The 16,370-nt window shown below is 42.9% G+C and overlaps 1 pseudogene; it reads left to right on the top strand.

Moving 5' to 3' along the window:
• The first annotated feature begins 3,969 nt into the window (after positions 1 to 3,969).
• On the top strand, positions 3,970 to 4,429 carry LOC127674065 (40S ribosomal protein S18-like; annotated as a pseudogene).
• The last annotated feature ends 11,941 nt before the right edge of the window (positions 4,430 to 16,370 follow it).

Below are 16,370 nucleotides of genomic sequence, written 5' to 3'. Positions count from 1 at the left end.
AGGGGAGGAGAGGTCCCTGATGGTATTGGAGAGGGGTGAGGCCAGAGTAAGAACACAGCGAGTGAAATAAGATGGTATCAGATGCCTACGGGAACCCAGAGAACAAAGTACCCCTCCCTCTCGCTCACTGACAAGGGTGCTTGCCCATCCTCCTGCCCCTGTTCCTCCTACTCCCCAGGTTCATGCAGGTCATTTTCTCCAGGCTGCAGATGAAATTCTCCAGAGTGGACCCCTCTGGCTTCACTGATGAGGTTTGTCCGTCCACCCTGTGCATTTATGTCTCCTTAGGAGGTTTAGTACAGCAGCCTGCTTTATGAAATTGTGGATTCAAGCGCAGGAGTCCAAAATAATCAGATGTGCCTGTATTGAACACAAATGGACTTTTCCTTGCCATTATTTCCCAGGCAATATGGTTGTATGGAGTGTGTGCCTTTTACTGGGTATTAAAAGTTGTGCTGACCAGTCTTATGTCAACCTGACACAAGCTACAGTTATTTGGAGGGAATCTTGATGGAGAAAATACCTCCATAGGATACAGCTGTAAGGCATTTTCTTAACTAGTTGATGGTAGGGGAGGGCCCAGTCTATTTTGTGGGGCGCATCCCTGGGCTGGTGGTCCTGGGTTCCATCAGAGAGCAGACTACGCAAGCCATGGGAAACAAGTAGAACCCTGCCTCTTAAGTTCCTGCCCTGCTTGAGTTCCTACCTACCCTGACTTCCTTTAGTGATGAACAGCGATATGGAAGTATAAGCCAGACAAACCCTTTTCCCCCCATGGGGAAAGGTCATGGTGTCTCATCACAGCAACACTAACCTAAGACAAATGTCGCCCAGAAATGTCAACGACTATGAGGATATTTTATAGATCACACATGCACTTTTGTGATTAAGAGTTATCACCTCCTCTCTAGCCTGCGGGGACCTTATCTGTTTGACGTGTCTCTGCATGATCTGGGCCTGGTATCCTGGTTTCCCCTGAGGAGCCTTGAATAACATGTACACTGAATGGAACAAATGCTTTCTAAAGCCTCTCTAATAATCCATCTTCAGCTCTGGCTGATGGCTGCTTATTGTGGCCATAGCCAGGTAAGGAAAACCTGACTGGAAGGATGCTGTGAACTATGTATGGACTCTCTGTGCTCTTCCTAGATACTGCATGGCATATGTGTGACGTACCACAGATTCATGACCGTTGTTTTGCTTCGTGAGCATGGAGAAGCACAGAAACACACTCACACGGCACTTCCAGGATCACAGCCTGGTCTACTATGTTCAACTATAGGTAGGTCTAACCGCAATGAACATGAGTCTGTGGGAAGTCCTCTTGGAGGAAAGTTCCAGACACAGCATTCCACAGCCCTTCAAGGATGTTTCATTGCTTAATACTCTTAATAAGTCTGTCTATATAAACACACCAGCCTGTGTGGCAGTTCTTTTGTCCCCAGAACATCAATCCTTGGGGACAGATTCTCTTCAGTGATACGCTTTGGTATCATTGATGTCTTTTATGACCTTTCTCTCTCTCTCTACCTCTATGCTATTATTCTATCCTTCTCATACATGAGCCAATTTCATTTTCCAAGTCTCAAGCATACATCTTATACTTAGAATTGAACTCAATGCTAGCTCGGTCTTCAGGCAAGGATATTCCCGAAGAAGAGAATGCTTCACTAAGATGGACAAGAATGCATTTCTGTATTATTTTGCAACATCCACACATGGATGTTTACTTCCTAGCAGTTTTGCAAGGAATGAGGGACTCACTGGTGCTGCCACCAGATTTCTGGTTCTCATATAGTGTCTGTCGGGTACTAGGAAGCTGTCACTATCTACTCATTCTCTTGTCTATTTTTTTTAGATTTATTTATTTCATGTTATATGCATGAGCGTTTTGCTTGCATCTATGGCTGCACCATGCACATACCCAGTTCCCACAGAGGACAGAAGAGGATGCCATAGCCCTTGAACTGGAGTTACAGATGCTTGTGAGCGGGCATGTGGGTGCTAGGACCTAAAACTAGGTCCTCTGCAAAAGCAGCAATTGCTCTGGACTATGAGAGCTGACTCTCCAGCCTTCATTTTGCCTTTATCTGAACCCAAGGGTAAATAATGGTTTCCAGTTTTCCTGGTGGTGATGGAAATAAACCTTATTTTTCCCTTCTTTTTATCTCCCGTGCTTGCCTGGACAGTGTGCTGAAGTTTCTGCATCTATCATTATTTTTTCTTTCTAGAATTTCTGCTTTGGGCTCTTCATTTAAGCTTCAGGTACACAAAGTAAATATTGAAATATAAATGATCTAAAAGCCTGGTATGAAATGCTTTCTATAAATGAATAATGTAAATCGGTACCGGCTGCCTGGACAGCTCTGTAATATTTACTAATGGGCAGGATTTTAGTGTGAAAGATTTCCATTTTCAGACTATCTCGGCTCTGAATAAAGATATCCACCCAGGATAGTTACTTCTGCTAAACGTATTCTCAGGCATGATTTTATTTTACTGCTTTTCTGAGATTTGAGAGGCTGTGTTCTGAGGTAGGCACTGGTGGTAGGAAGTACCCTACCTACTACTAGGGTACTGTAGGGTACTTTTACCTCCCTACCAGTAGAGTAGGGAGGGCTAGGGTGCGGGAAGCTTGCCTGAGCTGTGGTAGGAAAGACCAAGACCAGTACACAGCCATGATTACATGGTGTGACACACCCTGGGAAAGGGGCTTGATTTAGTCTTGTTGAGGAGAGGGCGGGTGGGAGGAAAGTATTTTTATATTAATTAATTAATTAATTAATTTTTTTACACTCAATATTTTCCCCCCATCCCCGTCTACCCTCTGACTAATCCACATCCCATACGTCTTCCCCCCCACCCCTCCCACCCTGTCTCCTCATGGATGTTCCCACCACCCTACTTCTGACCTCTAAACTCTCTGGGGCCTCTGGTCTCTTGAGGGTTAGGTGCATCATCTCTGAATGAACACAGACCCAGCAGTTCTCTACTATATGTGTGTTGGGGGCCTCATAGTAGCTAGTGTATGCTGCCTGGTTGGTGGTCTAGTATTTGAGAGATCTGAGGGGTCCCTATTAAATGAGATTGCTGGTCCTCTTATAGGATTGCCCTTCTCCTCAGCTTCTTTCTGCATTCTCTAATCCAACAGCAGGGGTCAGCTGCTTCTGTCCATTGGTTGGGTGCAAATATCTGCATCTGACTCTTTCAGCTGCTTGTTGGGTCTTCTGGGGTGCAGTCATGCTTGGTCTCTTTTTGTTTACTCCATAGCCTCTCAGACCAAAAAAGGAAAGTATTTTTGAAAGGAAAGATTGGCCTCATTTTAGTTGAGAGGGCAAAATGCTTAAAGATCATGGAAACATAGATGTCCTTCCCTCTATTTGTATAGTAAGGATCAGAACAACTATGTGTCTGCCAGCAAGTGGTTATGCAACCAAGGGTCATTTACTCCCTTGTAAATATATTTGACAAAGGTCTCCACTTTGATTATCTTCTGGAATAGTTCTTGGAGGAAATCTTGATAGAAACCCACTTGGGGTCCAGTGAGTAGAGCTTCCCATTGGACTCAATGGAAACTCACAAAGCAATGAGGCTTCTGTTGGGTGATGGGGTGGAGCATGTGTGTGTGATTTGGAGACACAAACCAGAGATGTGAAAGAGTTTGGTGTTTGACAGTATAATGAGAATAGGAAATGCCCACAACTAATGCCCAATGAGGTAATCCAGGCACATATAGAGGACTTAAAACTTCAACTTATGAAAGATATATTTTTTTTTTTGGTCTCACTATCAGAAACTATGTCATGTGTCATGTCAAATATATCACCAAGAGTTTGTCTTTCAACATCTGACTTCTACTCCCTTCAGTGGCAGGCTTCTCTCTCCTCAAGCTTTCTTTCTGAAATGAGTTTTTAAAAAGGAACTTAATCTTCCACAGGAGGCCTACATACCACCATCTGTGCGGCCGCCATGTCTCTGGTGATCCCTGAGAAGTTTCAGCACATTTTTGCAAGTATTCAACACCAACATTGATGGGTGGCGGAAAATAGCCTTTGCCATCATTGTCATGAAGGGTGTGGGGCGGAGATATCCTCATGTGGTGTTGAGGAGAGCAGACGTTGACCTCTCTAAGAGGGCTGGAGAACTCGTGGAGGGTGAGGTGGAGTGGGTGATTACCATCATTCAGAACCCACAACAGTTCAAAATCCCAAACTTGTTCTTGAACAGACAGAAGGATGTGAAGGATGAATAGTACAGCAAGGTTCTGACCAACGGTCTAGACAGTAAGTTGCGTGAGGACCTGGAGCATCTGAATAAAATTCAAGTCCATAGGGGGCTACGCCACTTTTGGGACCTTTGTGTCCGTGGTCAGCACACCAAGATCACTGGCCACAGAGGCTGTACTGTGGGTGTATCCAAGAAGAAATGAGTCTCTGGGCCGTTGCTGTTAATAAATATTTTAGTCGCATAAACCTTGCCCTCCGAGATCTAAGAAGGGACTATGTTTGTTCAGATAACTCCTACCAGGTTTTACAAAGAAGTGATGGCTGGCCTGCAGCAAGGCTCTTGAAGGTTGTATACCAACAAATAACTGCTTACCCTCAGATTGTTTTTCTGTAGCCGAATCTTGGGTCTCAAAAACCTGAGAACCATCAAAGCTGGTGCACCACAGAGGTGACTCCTGTGGTGGGCCCAGTGATTCAGGCCGCCTTGAGAACTGGGGTGTGGTCTCAAATCAGACCCTACTAAGGGCTTACTTCTCTGTGGATGATGTAGTTCTTTTACTCTGCCATTTCAGTGGCTATACTCCCGAAGTCATGGCTTCTTATTCTTATTCTTTTTTTTTTTTAAATGTTTTTGATAATAATTTTGACATTTTTGTTCTTTCAAGGAAGGGATGTTATCTTGGTTTTCTGGCACTTAGATAAATGACAGTTATTATGGAAGATAAAAGTACCCGGGAAGGACGCAAAATTAAGGCCTCACATAACCTGTAGGGTCAGAATGACTCTTCAGTGATGTTAAGTCAGGCAGCAGAAAGAAAGCTACTGCACAGGGCTAAGGCTGTTTGTGTCTGGAATGTTTATTCCCCATTCATCATTATGATCGGCATTGTCATCACTATTGAAATCTTGAGGATCAACAAGCAGTTCTCTGTGAGTCTAATTTCTCACAGAGAATTATTCTCACAAATGCTATTTCCTAACAGGGTGGACTATGCACTCTTGACCTCTGGTTGTGTCCGATGAGGCTTGGAAGCCAATCTTTAGTCTGCGGCTGTTAAGCCTGCATCTGTCATGGTGCTAGTTGTAAGGGAGAGAGGTCAGAGAAGTGGATGTGACCTGAAAAGTTGCCAATCTCTGATCTAACACCCTAACTCTGCTACCTACAGGTGACCTGAAGTTTGTACCACTGCCCTGTGATGTAGGCTGCTGGTGACCTGTGAAATGAAAAGGTTGCCCAAGGCCACCATAGCCCTCGTTACCTGTAAAGTGCAGATACTTCATGTAAATATATGTACACACACACACACACATACACACACACATATACACACATACAGTGACATTCTTTTTCAGTGGCGTGTGCTGAGTCACATTTCTGAGACATTTGAGTTCTATAAGGATATCTTTGACCCATTGTATCTTAGGATTCAAAGTGAAGTCCCATGCAGTACTAAACAGGCAATAAGAAAACCCAGGGGGTAAGGAGCAGATGGGGCTAGTCACAGCTAAAACACCCCAGCTGAGCTAAGCATGGGGCACGGAGCATGCATAATGTACCTACTATGTGCCAGCTCTAGCTCTGGGCTGGACCTGGTGATGGTGAGCAGGTGTATGGAGTGTACTTCCGCCTCCTTTCCTCTCCCAGGTCGAGTTTCCTATCTTTGTCCCTCTCTGTATCCTCTCCCCAAAGCCTTCCCAGAGGACTGATTTTGCCTACCAATCAATCCACCTTTCCTCTGCCCAGGTATTGGCTGAACCAGCTCTTTGTTAACTGATCAGAGGTTTTGGAAAACATTGACATTTTGTAACATTGAGACGTGAGATGCTTGACCATGCCAACATCATTGTAACCAGATGTATGGAAATCAGCATTGGAATGCATCAAATACACAAAACCATTCTCAACAATTATCAGAAAAGAAACCAACGCTGGGGCCATTGTTTTGCCCTATTCTTCTTTCTTCCTGTTTATAGGAAGTAGGCTCATGATCCCTTCCCCTACCTCTGATTCCTTCAATTTAAGAGAATTAATGGGACATTCTAAGTAGCTGGAGAAAGTCATATTAAAAAGGCTTGAAGACCAAGCTTTGGGACTGCAGTGCAGCTCAGTGGTAGAGTACTTGCTTAGCAAGCAAGAGGCTCTGGGTCAATCACAAGTACTCACTAGAATTGCAAGAACAAAACCAAATATACACATAAGACAAGGGTGAGACAAGCCAATCTCTGTAGCTTCTGCTTATTACTACAAATTGAATGACTTTTGGGGGGACATGCCTCCCCAATGCTAGGGATAAATGCCAAGGTGGCATCCTTAGCCCAGAATGACCGTTTTCTGAGCTACTCAATAGCTTCTTGTTATATCAGAGGCTCTTCCTAACTGGGTTAGCATGGATAGGTTTCACCGTTGAGGAAATAATCTTTTTCCATTTTTGTAGGGATTCTGGCTACTTTCCATTTGGATCTTGTTAGCTCCAAAGTGAGGAATGGTTTATACACTGCAAAGACTGAAGCTGAGGATGTGCTTCTGGCTCGTGCAATGCAAAAAGATCCAAGCATTTGCACAAAAGAGAGCAGCCTGCAAAACGGAAACTACGACGGCTGGGCAGAGTGTCATGGAAGCAGCAATGGGAGGCACATCAGAGCAAAGTACACCTTTATTTTTCTGGTATAATGTTAAACCATTTTCCATAGCAAGTTGGAATTTAGGCAAATGGTTTAATTTCAATATACAGAATTGGGTATTTTTCACCTAGCCAAATTTGAGCTAAGGGACTTTATTACCAGGGAGCTAGATAATTGAAATTATCAAGGTAATAACCTGTACAGTTTTCTAAAGTGGCATTTATTCAACACATTCTTCAATAACATCCAATCAGTGATGCACACCTGCTGATGTGAAGGCCTTTACCAGAGCCTCCCCAGATTTCTCAGACTCCTGCCCTGAGGCCTACACACAGGACCTAGTACTCTGATGAGTCTATGTCTGGGGCAGGATTAGGTTACTTTCCAGCTTAAGAATCAAGCCAAGGTTTGTCTTAGCTGTTTGGGAGGCAGATGGGAAAGAAACACCAGCCAGGAGCAGAGGAAACTTTCTATCAACTTAATGAGGACCAGGGAGACGGGAGGAAACGCCAGGGACAGAGTACCTCTGTGATGCCACCATTGTGTTCCTTGCATGGTATAGTGTATATGACTACAGTGAAGACTCAGTAAAGTCTTCAGCATGACCCTTGATGGGAAATGACATTTGCCTTTTTTTTTTTTAACTGACAAATTTTTGTGTTCAGGCAAATACTTGAGGTAGGAAGAGAGTTTTATTTCTTCTACATTTTGAGCTAAATGGTATAATCCCATTTCTATCAAATGTTAGTTTTTCATCTTAAAGGTATCAGTTGGTATCAGGACCTCTGAGACCTGTGACATCACATAGGTGACAGCACGACCTATATACCTGTTGCCAAGGCAGCAGCCACCATATTCCCAGAATCCACTGGGCTCACCTTTACCCGTGACCACATCACCAGACATGTATATATAAGAGAAGCACCCATTCTCTTCTCTCTCTCTTCCCCTCTTCTCTTTCCACTGCCGCCTTTGCCCTTTCCCTTTCCAATAAACCTTACGTGGAACTGTTTGACCTGGTGTAGTCTTTCTGGAGCTACTGCCGCTGCCGCCGCCCACCAGGGCCCAACAGTATGTCTTCTTTCTCCTAGCCTCTCATTTCTCCAGTGATTCAGAAAAGCAAATTGAAAATTATTTATACCCATTAGTAGGTGCTGATTTTTCGTCTCAAGCACTAAACTGGGATGATGCCATATTGATTAGATTTGTCCCCACAACTTATCTGTATCACCGAAGAGGGTGAAAGAACACTTATTGCTTCATCTTTCAAGTTGGCAAGAGAGAGGAAAAGAAGGATAATTGTCAGAAATTAGAGAGCTCATTGAGGAGGCCAAAACAATATCTCAGGTCCCAAAGATCCCAATTTCTTACCGATATAAGCCTTTAAGTTTTGTTTGTGTCTGCGTCAGACTGGAGTTTTATTGAGCTGGTACAGTTCATTTCCCCAATGTTCTCCCTGCACTGAAATCTGTTGGCCCGAGAAGGTTTTCCTTCTTCTAATTATGAGTCAATGGACTTTCATCTCCAGCTGTCAGTCAGCCTTTGCTGATGTCTTACTGTTTCTCTCTGCTCCCACTCTTCCCCCAAAGCTTTCTCTCATTGCTTTGGTGTCCCCTTGCCTCAACTCTACCCCACTAGTCAAGGCTAGACCCACTATCTTTATGGAGGCTCCTACTGCATAGGTGTTAATACCTAATAAACCTGTGAGCACCTCTCTGCCCTTCTCAATGCTGTCTTTTCTACAATATTCATCTAGAAAGCAGATGTTCTGGATTTTTTTTATTTACATTTCAAATGTCATCCCCTTTCCCTGCCCCCCTTCCAGGACCCCCCTACCTCATCCTCCCTCCTCCTGCTATTATGAGGGTGTTCCTCTACCCACCCCACTCCCACCTCCCTGCCCTCAACTCCCCTACACTGGGGCATCTATCAAGCCTTTATAGGACCAACAACCTCTCCTCCCATTGACTCCTGACAAGGCAATCCTCTGCTACATATGAAAGCAGATGTTCTGACGTGGAGAAATAGTGCTGTAGCTTTGAGCCCTGCAAAATGCAATAGCATAGGCTCAGGGAGTATGCCTCACTGCAAGGAACATTCTAGAAGGTCTCAGGGCAAGGTCTGCTCAGCCATGAAGACACTAGCTTTTTTGTGAATGTTAGAGACAGCAGAATATTAGAGAGGCAGAAAAGGCAAAGAGGTATCTGTGGACATCCAAAAAAGTTATCTGAAGTTTGTGGTGTCTGAGCTTTATTGTCTGACTGTGCCATTTAGAAACCTTATTTTCTTCTTTTACACAACAATGTAATTCATTATTCAGTCTTGACTGTGTCACTTACAACCTATTCTGGTCTATGCAGCCATGCTTCCATTTTCTTTAGGTCTTTTTTTCTGAGGGGATAAATTTCTATTCAGTGAAATGCACAGTTCTTAAAGGCACAGTTAGTTAAGGATTAAGAATTTGTAATTATCACCTTCACCAAGGGTCAGAGGATTTTCATTTTCCTAAATGTTTATTTAGAGCCATTTTCGTTTAGTCCCAAGAGGAAGAACCAGTCATGTGAGCTTTGCTACGTCTCGTATAAGTACAGGCCTGTGTTGAGTAGTGATCCTTCAGTCCACATGACAGATGTCATCGTGGACCTGTCAAATCATAATGACATATTGGATTGCAGGAGCACATGTAAGATTTTTCACCCAATAACAACATGGCCAATAGAAAGAAATTTTCTGCGCTAGGTGATGTCCGGGCACGGGATCACACTGTGTGTGAATTTGTCCATGTCAGCATCTTCCACTCTGTGTGATAACTGGAAGTTAGTCATGTGCCTGAGACACACATGGACTCTCTGACATGCTGGTGAGTGTGTGCAGACAACTCTTCTCATTGGTGGCTGCTACATGTTCCCTCATCAGCAAGATCAGGGTAGCACTTACAAGGTATCTAACACAAAACGGACCCTGCTTCATTCAACATATGCAATCCGACAGTGCAAGAGACAGTTGGCTCTTTATCAACAGTGTTGATTTAGTTCTCTTTGCCAAAGGTAGATCTTCCAGGCCTGTCCATTGTAAGGTTATAACTGGCTTGTTAATCAATATCTTGACAGGAGAGACCTCAAGATTGGGTCACACTGCCATTTCTGCTCAGATGTTCCGTGTGTTGACATGTCTGTATGAATGACTCCAGGATACTCAGTACAGGAGACACTGCTAATGTGAATCCATTCTCTGGGATTCTATCATAAATTGCCTTCTTACCGCAATATAGAACTATGTACTCTGGACTTAATAGATGTCTTTGAACTGCTGTGAGTCATGAGCAGTGAATTTGCTTTTGTGCTTTTACGGTGCCTCGGCATGTTCAACACTCTTGCTTTGGGCATGAGGATGTTTTCTGCTCTCTTTTTGTGGCGTCTAGGGCCATCCTTGAAATCGGTGTTTTTCTGTGCTGGCAAATGATGATATTTGCAAAAGCAGATCTAGGAACTGAGAGGGCTCATCGCTGCTGCTAGCCACTTCGTTTAGTTCATTCAAACAGAGAGTTCCAGAAAGCCCACCAGAATGTCGGTTATGCATGTGGGCATCAGCCGGGCGTGCACAGCTTCCTGTCAAACTATAGGCTCACAGTGATTTTCCAATTTTAACCCCAAAGGTTTACTCTCCCCCATTCCTCTGTATAATATACAGTGATAATTCTGGCTTTATCTACCTATATTTACCTTTATTACACTTCATCTGCCTATCTATGTATGCATATGCCTATGTATCCACACACATATACTCTATATGTATACAAACATAAAAGCATGCATACATAATTTAGTGCTTGAGACCAATCCCGGAGCCTTATATGGACATCACCTTCAACTGTGCATCTGCTTTCTTATGTATTTAATTCTAGCTAAGAGAGAGTCTCTTATTAAAATCCCTCACCTCTTCTAATGAGGAAGAGCAGGAACACGAGGGTTCATTTGCTTCCATTCCCTTTCTGTGCATTCTGAGAATGTATTATAAAAGTAAAACATCCTCAGTTTTCCTCGGTCAGCTCTGACCCCTCTGCCAGAGTGGTTACATCCCTCACAAGAAATACAATTACGCTTATTTCCACTTGTGTTTCGGGCTTACACTTTGCTTTATAGTCTTTATAGCTTGTATCTATAAAATCCCACTTTGCAAACAGTATACCAGATAGATGCTCCACCCCCTTCTAGCCCCACCTCCTGTTCTCTCTATCCAGCTTCTGTTCCTAAGCGCCCCCCTTTCATGTTGGGGATCACATCCAGGACAAAGCAAGCACTCTATCATTATACCACATCCCTTGTTCACCCCGACTTTTCTTATGCATGGGTGACTAGAATAATTTTGTTTTCTTACTTCTACTTCTAATATGAAAGATCACAAAACTACAGGCACACATATCTTCATTTTATCTCTTCCTAGAAACACACCCTGGAACTCCTTCATGAAATTCCTCTCTGCTTCTCATTATTTTCCGAGCTGCACAGCTCACTCAGTGAAGGACAGATTACCTCTCTCCTCCTTAACTGCTGTGTGTGGGGAATTAGTTGTCTCTAATAATTGGCAATTATAAATAATGTTGCAGTGCATAATTTCATGCGTATGTATGCTGAGGGATGTCTTCAGGGATAAATTACCAGACTCAGGATTACTAAGCCAGGACATAAATGCTAAGAAGCCTTGCTAAATATTGCAAGGACCATTTTGCATTTCTACCGCCAGTATATGAGAGTATGTTTCCCTTTAGCTTCACCCAAAATGTGTTATCTCACTTTAAAAGATGCTGACATTCTGGTAGGTGTCAAATCACACTGGGATTATTGATGCAAAATTTGTGGTGATTACAATTTTGCATTTAATGTATTATACCTGTTTTAATTATATAGTCTGTTGACTTTTAAAATGGTATTGTTTTAACAAATATTTATCTATCTATCTATATCTATCTATCTATCTATTTATGTATGCATGTATGTATGTATGTATGTATGTATGTATCTATCTATCTATCTATCTATCTATCTATTTATCTATCTATTTAGTGTGTATGCATTTACTCAAGCCAAAGTACAGAAGATAGTGGATAATTACAGAAGTCTGTTCCTTCTATGATAATGGAACTCAGATTCGTAGGATCAGCAGGACCTTCCTTTACCCCCTGAGTTTTGCTGGCCTAATCTGATGACTTTTAAAAGTGTATCCATCAGGGTATTCACCTGAAACGTTGAGTGCCAAGCTTATTCCCACCCAAAACATTTGTGTGTACTCTCCTGTTCCTCTTTTCCACCCTGAGGACCAGCACACCCCTGTGATATTCTGAACTCAGCTTAAGTGTTGCACAGAATCACAGCATGGTTATTTCGCAAGCGACTTCACTGGCCATGGTGCTCTGAATCTTCCCAAGCTGGTCAAATGTTTCTCATTAATGTAGAGAACTACTGCATGTGAACATGCCACGGTGCGCTCATTGGGGTATCTGGCCCTGTGTATCTGTATGGTTCAGTTTTGCCTATTAGAACACATACTCTATGAGCATTTATTTGAAAGAAGTCATATGAGTCATACTTGGTCACACCTGTGTGACCTCAGCCCTGCCTAGGATGAAGCTGGAGGGTCACAGTTAGCAGTCAGAGGTCTATATCATGAGATTTAGTTTCATTCAAACCATGCGGACATATGTCCTGCATAGGGATGATTGGATCAGATAGCTGTATTTCTTGTCAAGAATTGTCAAACTGCTTTCTAAAACACACAAGCTGTGTGGAGAACTTCTCCCTCCCCCCATCCCCCCTATTCTCACCCTCTCAACTGGCTAAGACCTCCAGACTTTCCATTATGCAGTATGCTGAGATGCCTCTTTGAGATTTTAATTCACACTTCATCTCCAAATGACAACATCAGCATCTTCTGCAGACACGCCACACCCCGCCAGTTTTCACACATTCTTTTTGACCACTTCAAATAGTATGCCGGTTCACACTGAGTTTTTAATCTTACTTTTGTACAGTAAGAGGTTGATCTGTGAATCCTTTGGATGCATTATTTTGTCAGGCAGATAAATTTTTAGATATTTATGTGTGCCTGTGGCTTGGATGTTCACGTTCTAAGGACTTTCTCTGTTTTACGTGTGGATCCAAGAACAAGAAAATGAAAGAAAAAAGAGCCTACTATTTAATGAAAAAGAACTCTTGACTTTTCAAAGCACAAATCACAAGCAAAAATTGATTATTTTAATCACACCTAAATAAAGTATTTTTGTTTACTAAGAGAGTTTCCTGCTTCTGCCTCTTGTGAATTGACCTCGTGAGTGGAATAATGATAGACTTGCTTTCTAAACTCTATTGCCTGAGTTTTCTCCCGTGTCAAGTAGGGACACAAATAATTTTAACATGGACCATTATCACAATGTGTATAAAATCTTTAGCCCACACCAGTAGCACTTAATTATCACTGACAAGTTTTGCAAGGAATTTGGATTACTAGTAGTTTTTGTGGCTGTGTTTCCCAGAAATCTGCAAGCACATCAGCGTGCCTTCTCCATGACATCATCCACGTGACCTCCTCTCTGTGGCACCGTCTCCATGACACCAACTGTAAGACGCTGGTTCAGTGATGTCATCACGGTATTACACAGTGATACCAACTGTGCGATACCGTCTCATCAAGGAGCATTTTCGAGAACTCACCGAAACACAACAGCACATCCGCTCAGTGTTTGTATCATACTAATTTGCTCTGCATTGAAAAACCCAACTTCATATTTCACAGTCGTGGCATGACCCATCAAGGGATGCGCCAGCACATGTTTAGGGTTCAGTAGTAGGGTTGAGCAGCCCGGAGCACCAGACTGCGAGGCTGATGTGCGGTGCTGAGATTATAGGTCTTGTTCATCAGAGCCTCGTTTTTCTCTTGTGGTATCCTCTGAGGCAAGTCTCCCAGCTTTGCAAATGAACTAGAACCTTTTCTTCAAGGTAATGCCCCAGTGCACAAGCTGGTACATAAACAGATGTATCTGGCTAGAAAGACGGTAAGAACTATGTGTGCATGACTTATTTTTAAAACAAAACAATACTGTATAAATCATTCCACAGGCATTAAGCTACCTTCTAAACATCCATGTTTACACCCTTAGACAGGTGTTACTCTCAGTCTTAGAAGCTTCTCTGGAGGAATGAGTGCAGAAACCCATGGCTGCTCAAGGTATGGAGAGCAGAGGGAGGTTGGGTGCTCAGCCCTAAACAGGACATTTGGGTGGCCCTCTCTAAGGTTTAGAGAATACTGTAGAAGAAGAGATGGAAGGGATAAATGTGCTGAGAGTCAGGAACACAGGCTTCAAGAAGCCATCTCCTGGGCATTACCATTGCTGTCCCACAAGAGTTGTGCTGCCTCCAGTGGGCCTGCACAAGGCTAGACCTGCCTGCATCCAGTCAGTCATAGCTTGGAGTGGGGTTTATAGGACCTATTCTTGATGAACTACTGATGGATTTTGGGGATAGGGGAGTCATATTTTTCCATTGTATACCCACTGGCGAGCCTAGTAGGGTCTTGTCAGATGTTTTCCTGCCCACAGTCACAAAGTTGGTCCAGGTTAAATTCAGAGGGTCACAAAATAAAACAAACAGGCAGGAATATAGAACAGGGGCTATAGGAGGAAGGGTTTATAAGTATAGAAGAGAGATAATAGGGGGTGAATGTAATCAGGACACACATATATATATGTGTATGTGTATATGTGTGTGTGTATGTGTATATGTGTATATGTGTATATGTATATGACATTGTCAATAAGAAGATTTAATTTAAAAAGTAACTTCATAATTGGGCCTGCTACTCAGAGGTATACCTCTTGCCCTGTTTGCACATAGCCCTGAATTTATATTCTAGCACCTTCAAAACTAATTTCATGAATCAGAAATAATGGCTATATTATTTCTATGATAAATGCTGACAATGACAAGAGCATTTTTGTAAAACTTACATTAACTATAAACTTGATTTTTCTTGCTTTGTTCCCAGGGCTGGATTGAGTGCAATCTCAGCTAGCACACTGGTGTAGTAACTATGCATTTAGAATGCCTGTGGCTAATTGATGCTACTATGACCTTCTGAATATAGCCATAACACAGAAAAACAGAGGACAATCCCATTGCCTTTAATTCCAAGGAAATTACCTATGAACATATTGTAATAGACGAACTAAGTGGAATTAAAATGCTCTACTTAAAATAAAACTTAAAATAGAAGGTCTTGAACTGGAGAGAAAGTGCTCTATTGACTGACATCAGATTCTCCCTGTTTCCTCAGATGTATAGCCCGCATTATCAGCAGATATATTGGTGTTCTGCTTTGTAGATCAATCTCTCAGAAATTAGGTCGTGATAAATCATTTTGGTGGAACTTGGTCAGCTCTGGATAAGCTGATTAAAAAAGCAGAGTTACAATCTTATATATAATCTTAAAGATTTTTCTTTGAAATCTGTACAGGGGATTGAAGCCAATGGCCTCTGGGCTATAGAATCTGCATTTACTGTCTGGTCATTTGGGTCCCCAAGGGCTGCTGCCGTGGTCCTGGGGGATGGCTGCTATACAAGGCTGGCATGGTAATACTCTGTAGCAGAAGCTGGGAGAGTCTTCCAGCTCAGTCACTGCTGGGTTGGACAGTCTCAGGTGGCCCCTTGAAAGGCTTTATGTACTGATCAAACCAGTTGTTACAAGCTTACCACAGAAGAGCAGTACCCCTGAGGCAAGGTGCCCTGGATTCCTTAAGTAATTCCCTGTTTTCAAAATACTCACTTTGATTTAGAAAATGGATGTGGATGTCTTGTAATTTTAAAGGATAATGTGTGTATTCAAACTCCAGGGACATTCTAAAAGCAGAGATACTGTTCCTCATTTGAAACAGGGAATTTTCTATTCCAGGGAGTGCTGGCAGATGGATCTGCTTTGAGGGTAATAGTCACTCCCGTCTCAAGAGATTTGGCATGTAAAATTTTATAAAACAAATACACAAAAGAAAACAAAGAAACGGAAAGTGCTTGCTGATGATCGAACAGGGAGAAACTTTGTAGGCTGTCCTTAGGCTGCTATTGCCTAGATCACTTCTTCATGGCCTCTGCTTCAGTTCCTGCCTCTAGGTACCTGGCTTGAGCTCCTGTCCTGATGTCTTAGTCACTGTTGTACTGCAGGGAAGAGATGCAACCAAACAATACACCAGCACCAAGGCAGCTCTTATGAAAGAAAGCATTTAATTTGGGATTTGTCTGCAGTTTCAAAGGTTTATTACATGTCTGGGAGCATGGGAACATGCAGACAGGTGCTGGAACATGCAAAGAGTTACATCCTGATCTGGAGGCAGAGGTGGAGGAGGAGGTGGACAGGGAGATGGAGATGGGGGCATGGGAAAGAGGAGGGAGGAGGGAAGAGGGAGGGAGGAAGGCAGGAGAGAGAGAGAGAGAGAGAGAGAGAGAGAGAGAGAGAGAGATTGAGTGGGTCTGATGTAGG

This window comes from Apodemus sylvaticus, chromosome 23 (assembly GCF_947179515.1).
Source record: "Apodemus sylvaticus chromosome 23, mApoSyl1.1, whole genome shotgun sequence".
NCBI classification, from domain to species: Eukaryota; Metazoa; Chordata; class Mammalia; order Rodentia; family Muridae; genus Apodemus; species Apodemus sylvaticus.
This window is presented reverse-complemented; position numbering and strand designations above follow the sequence as displayed.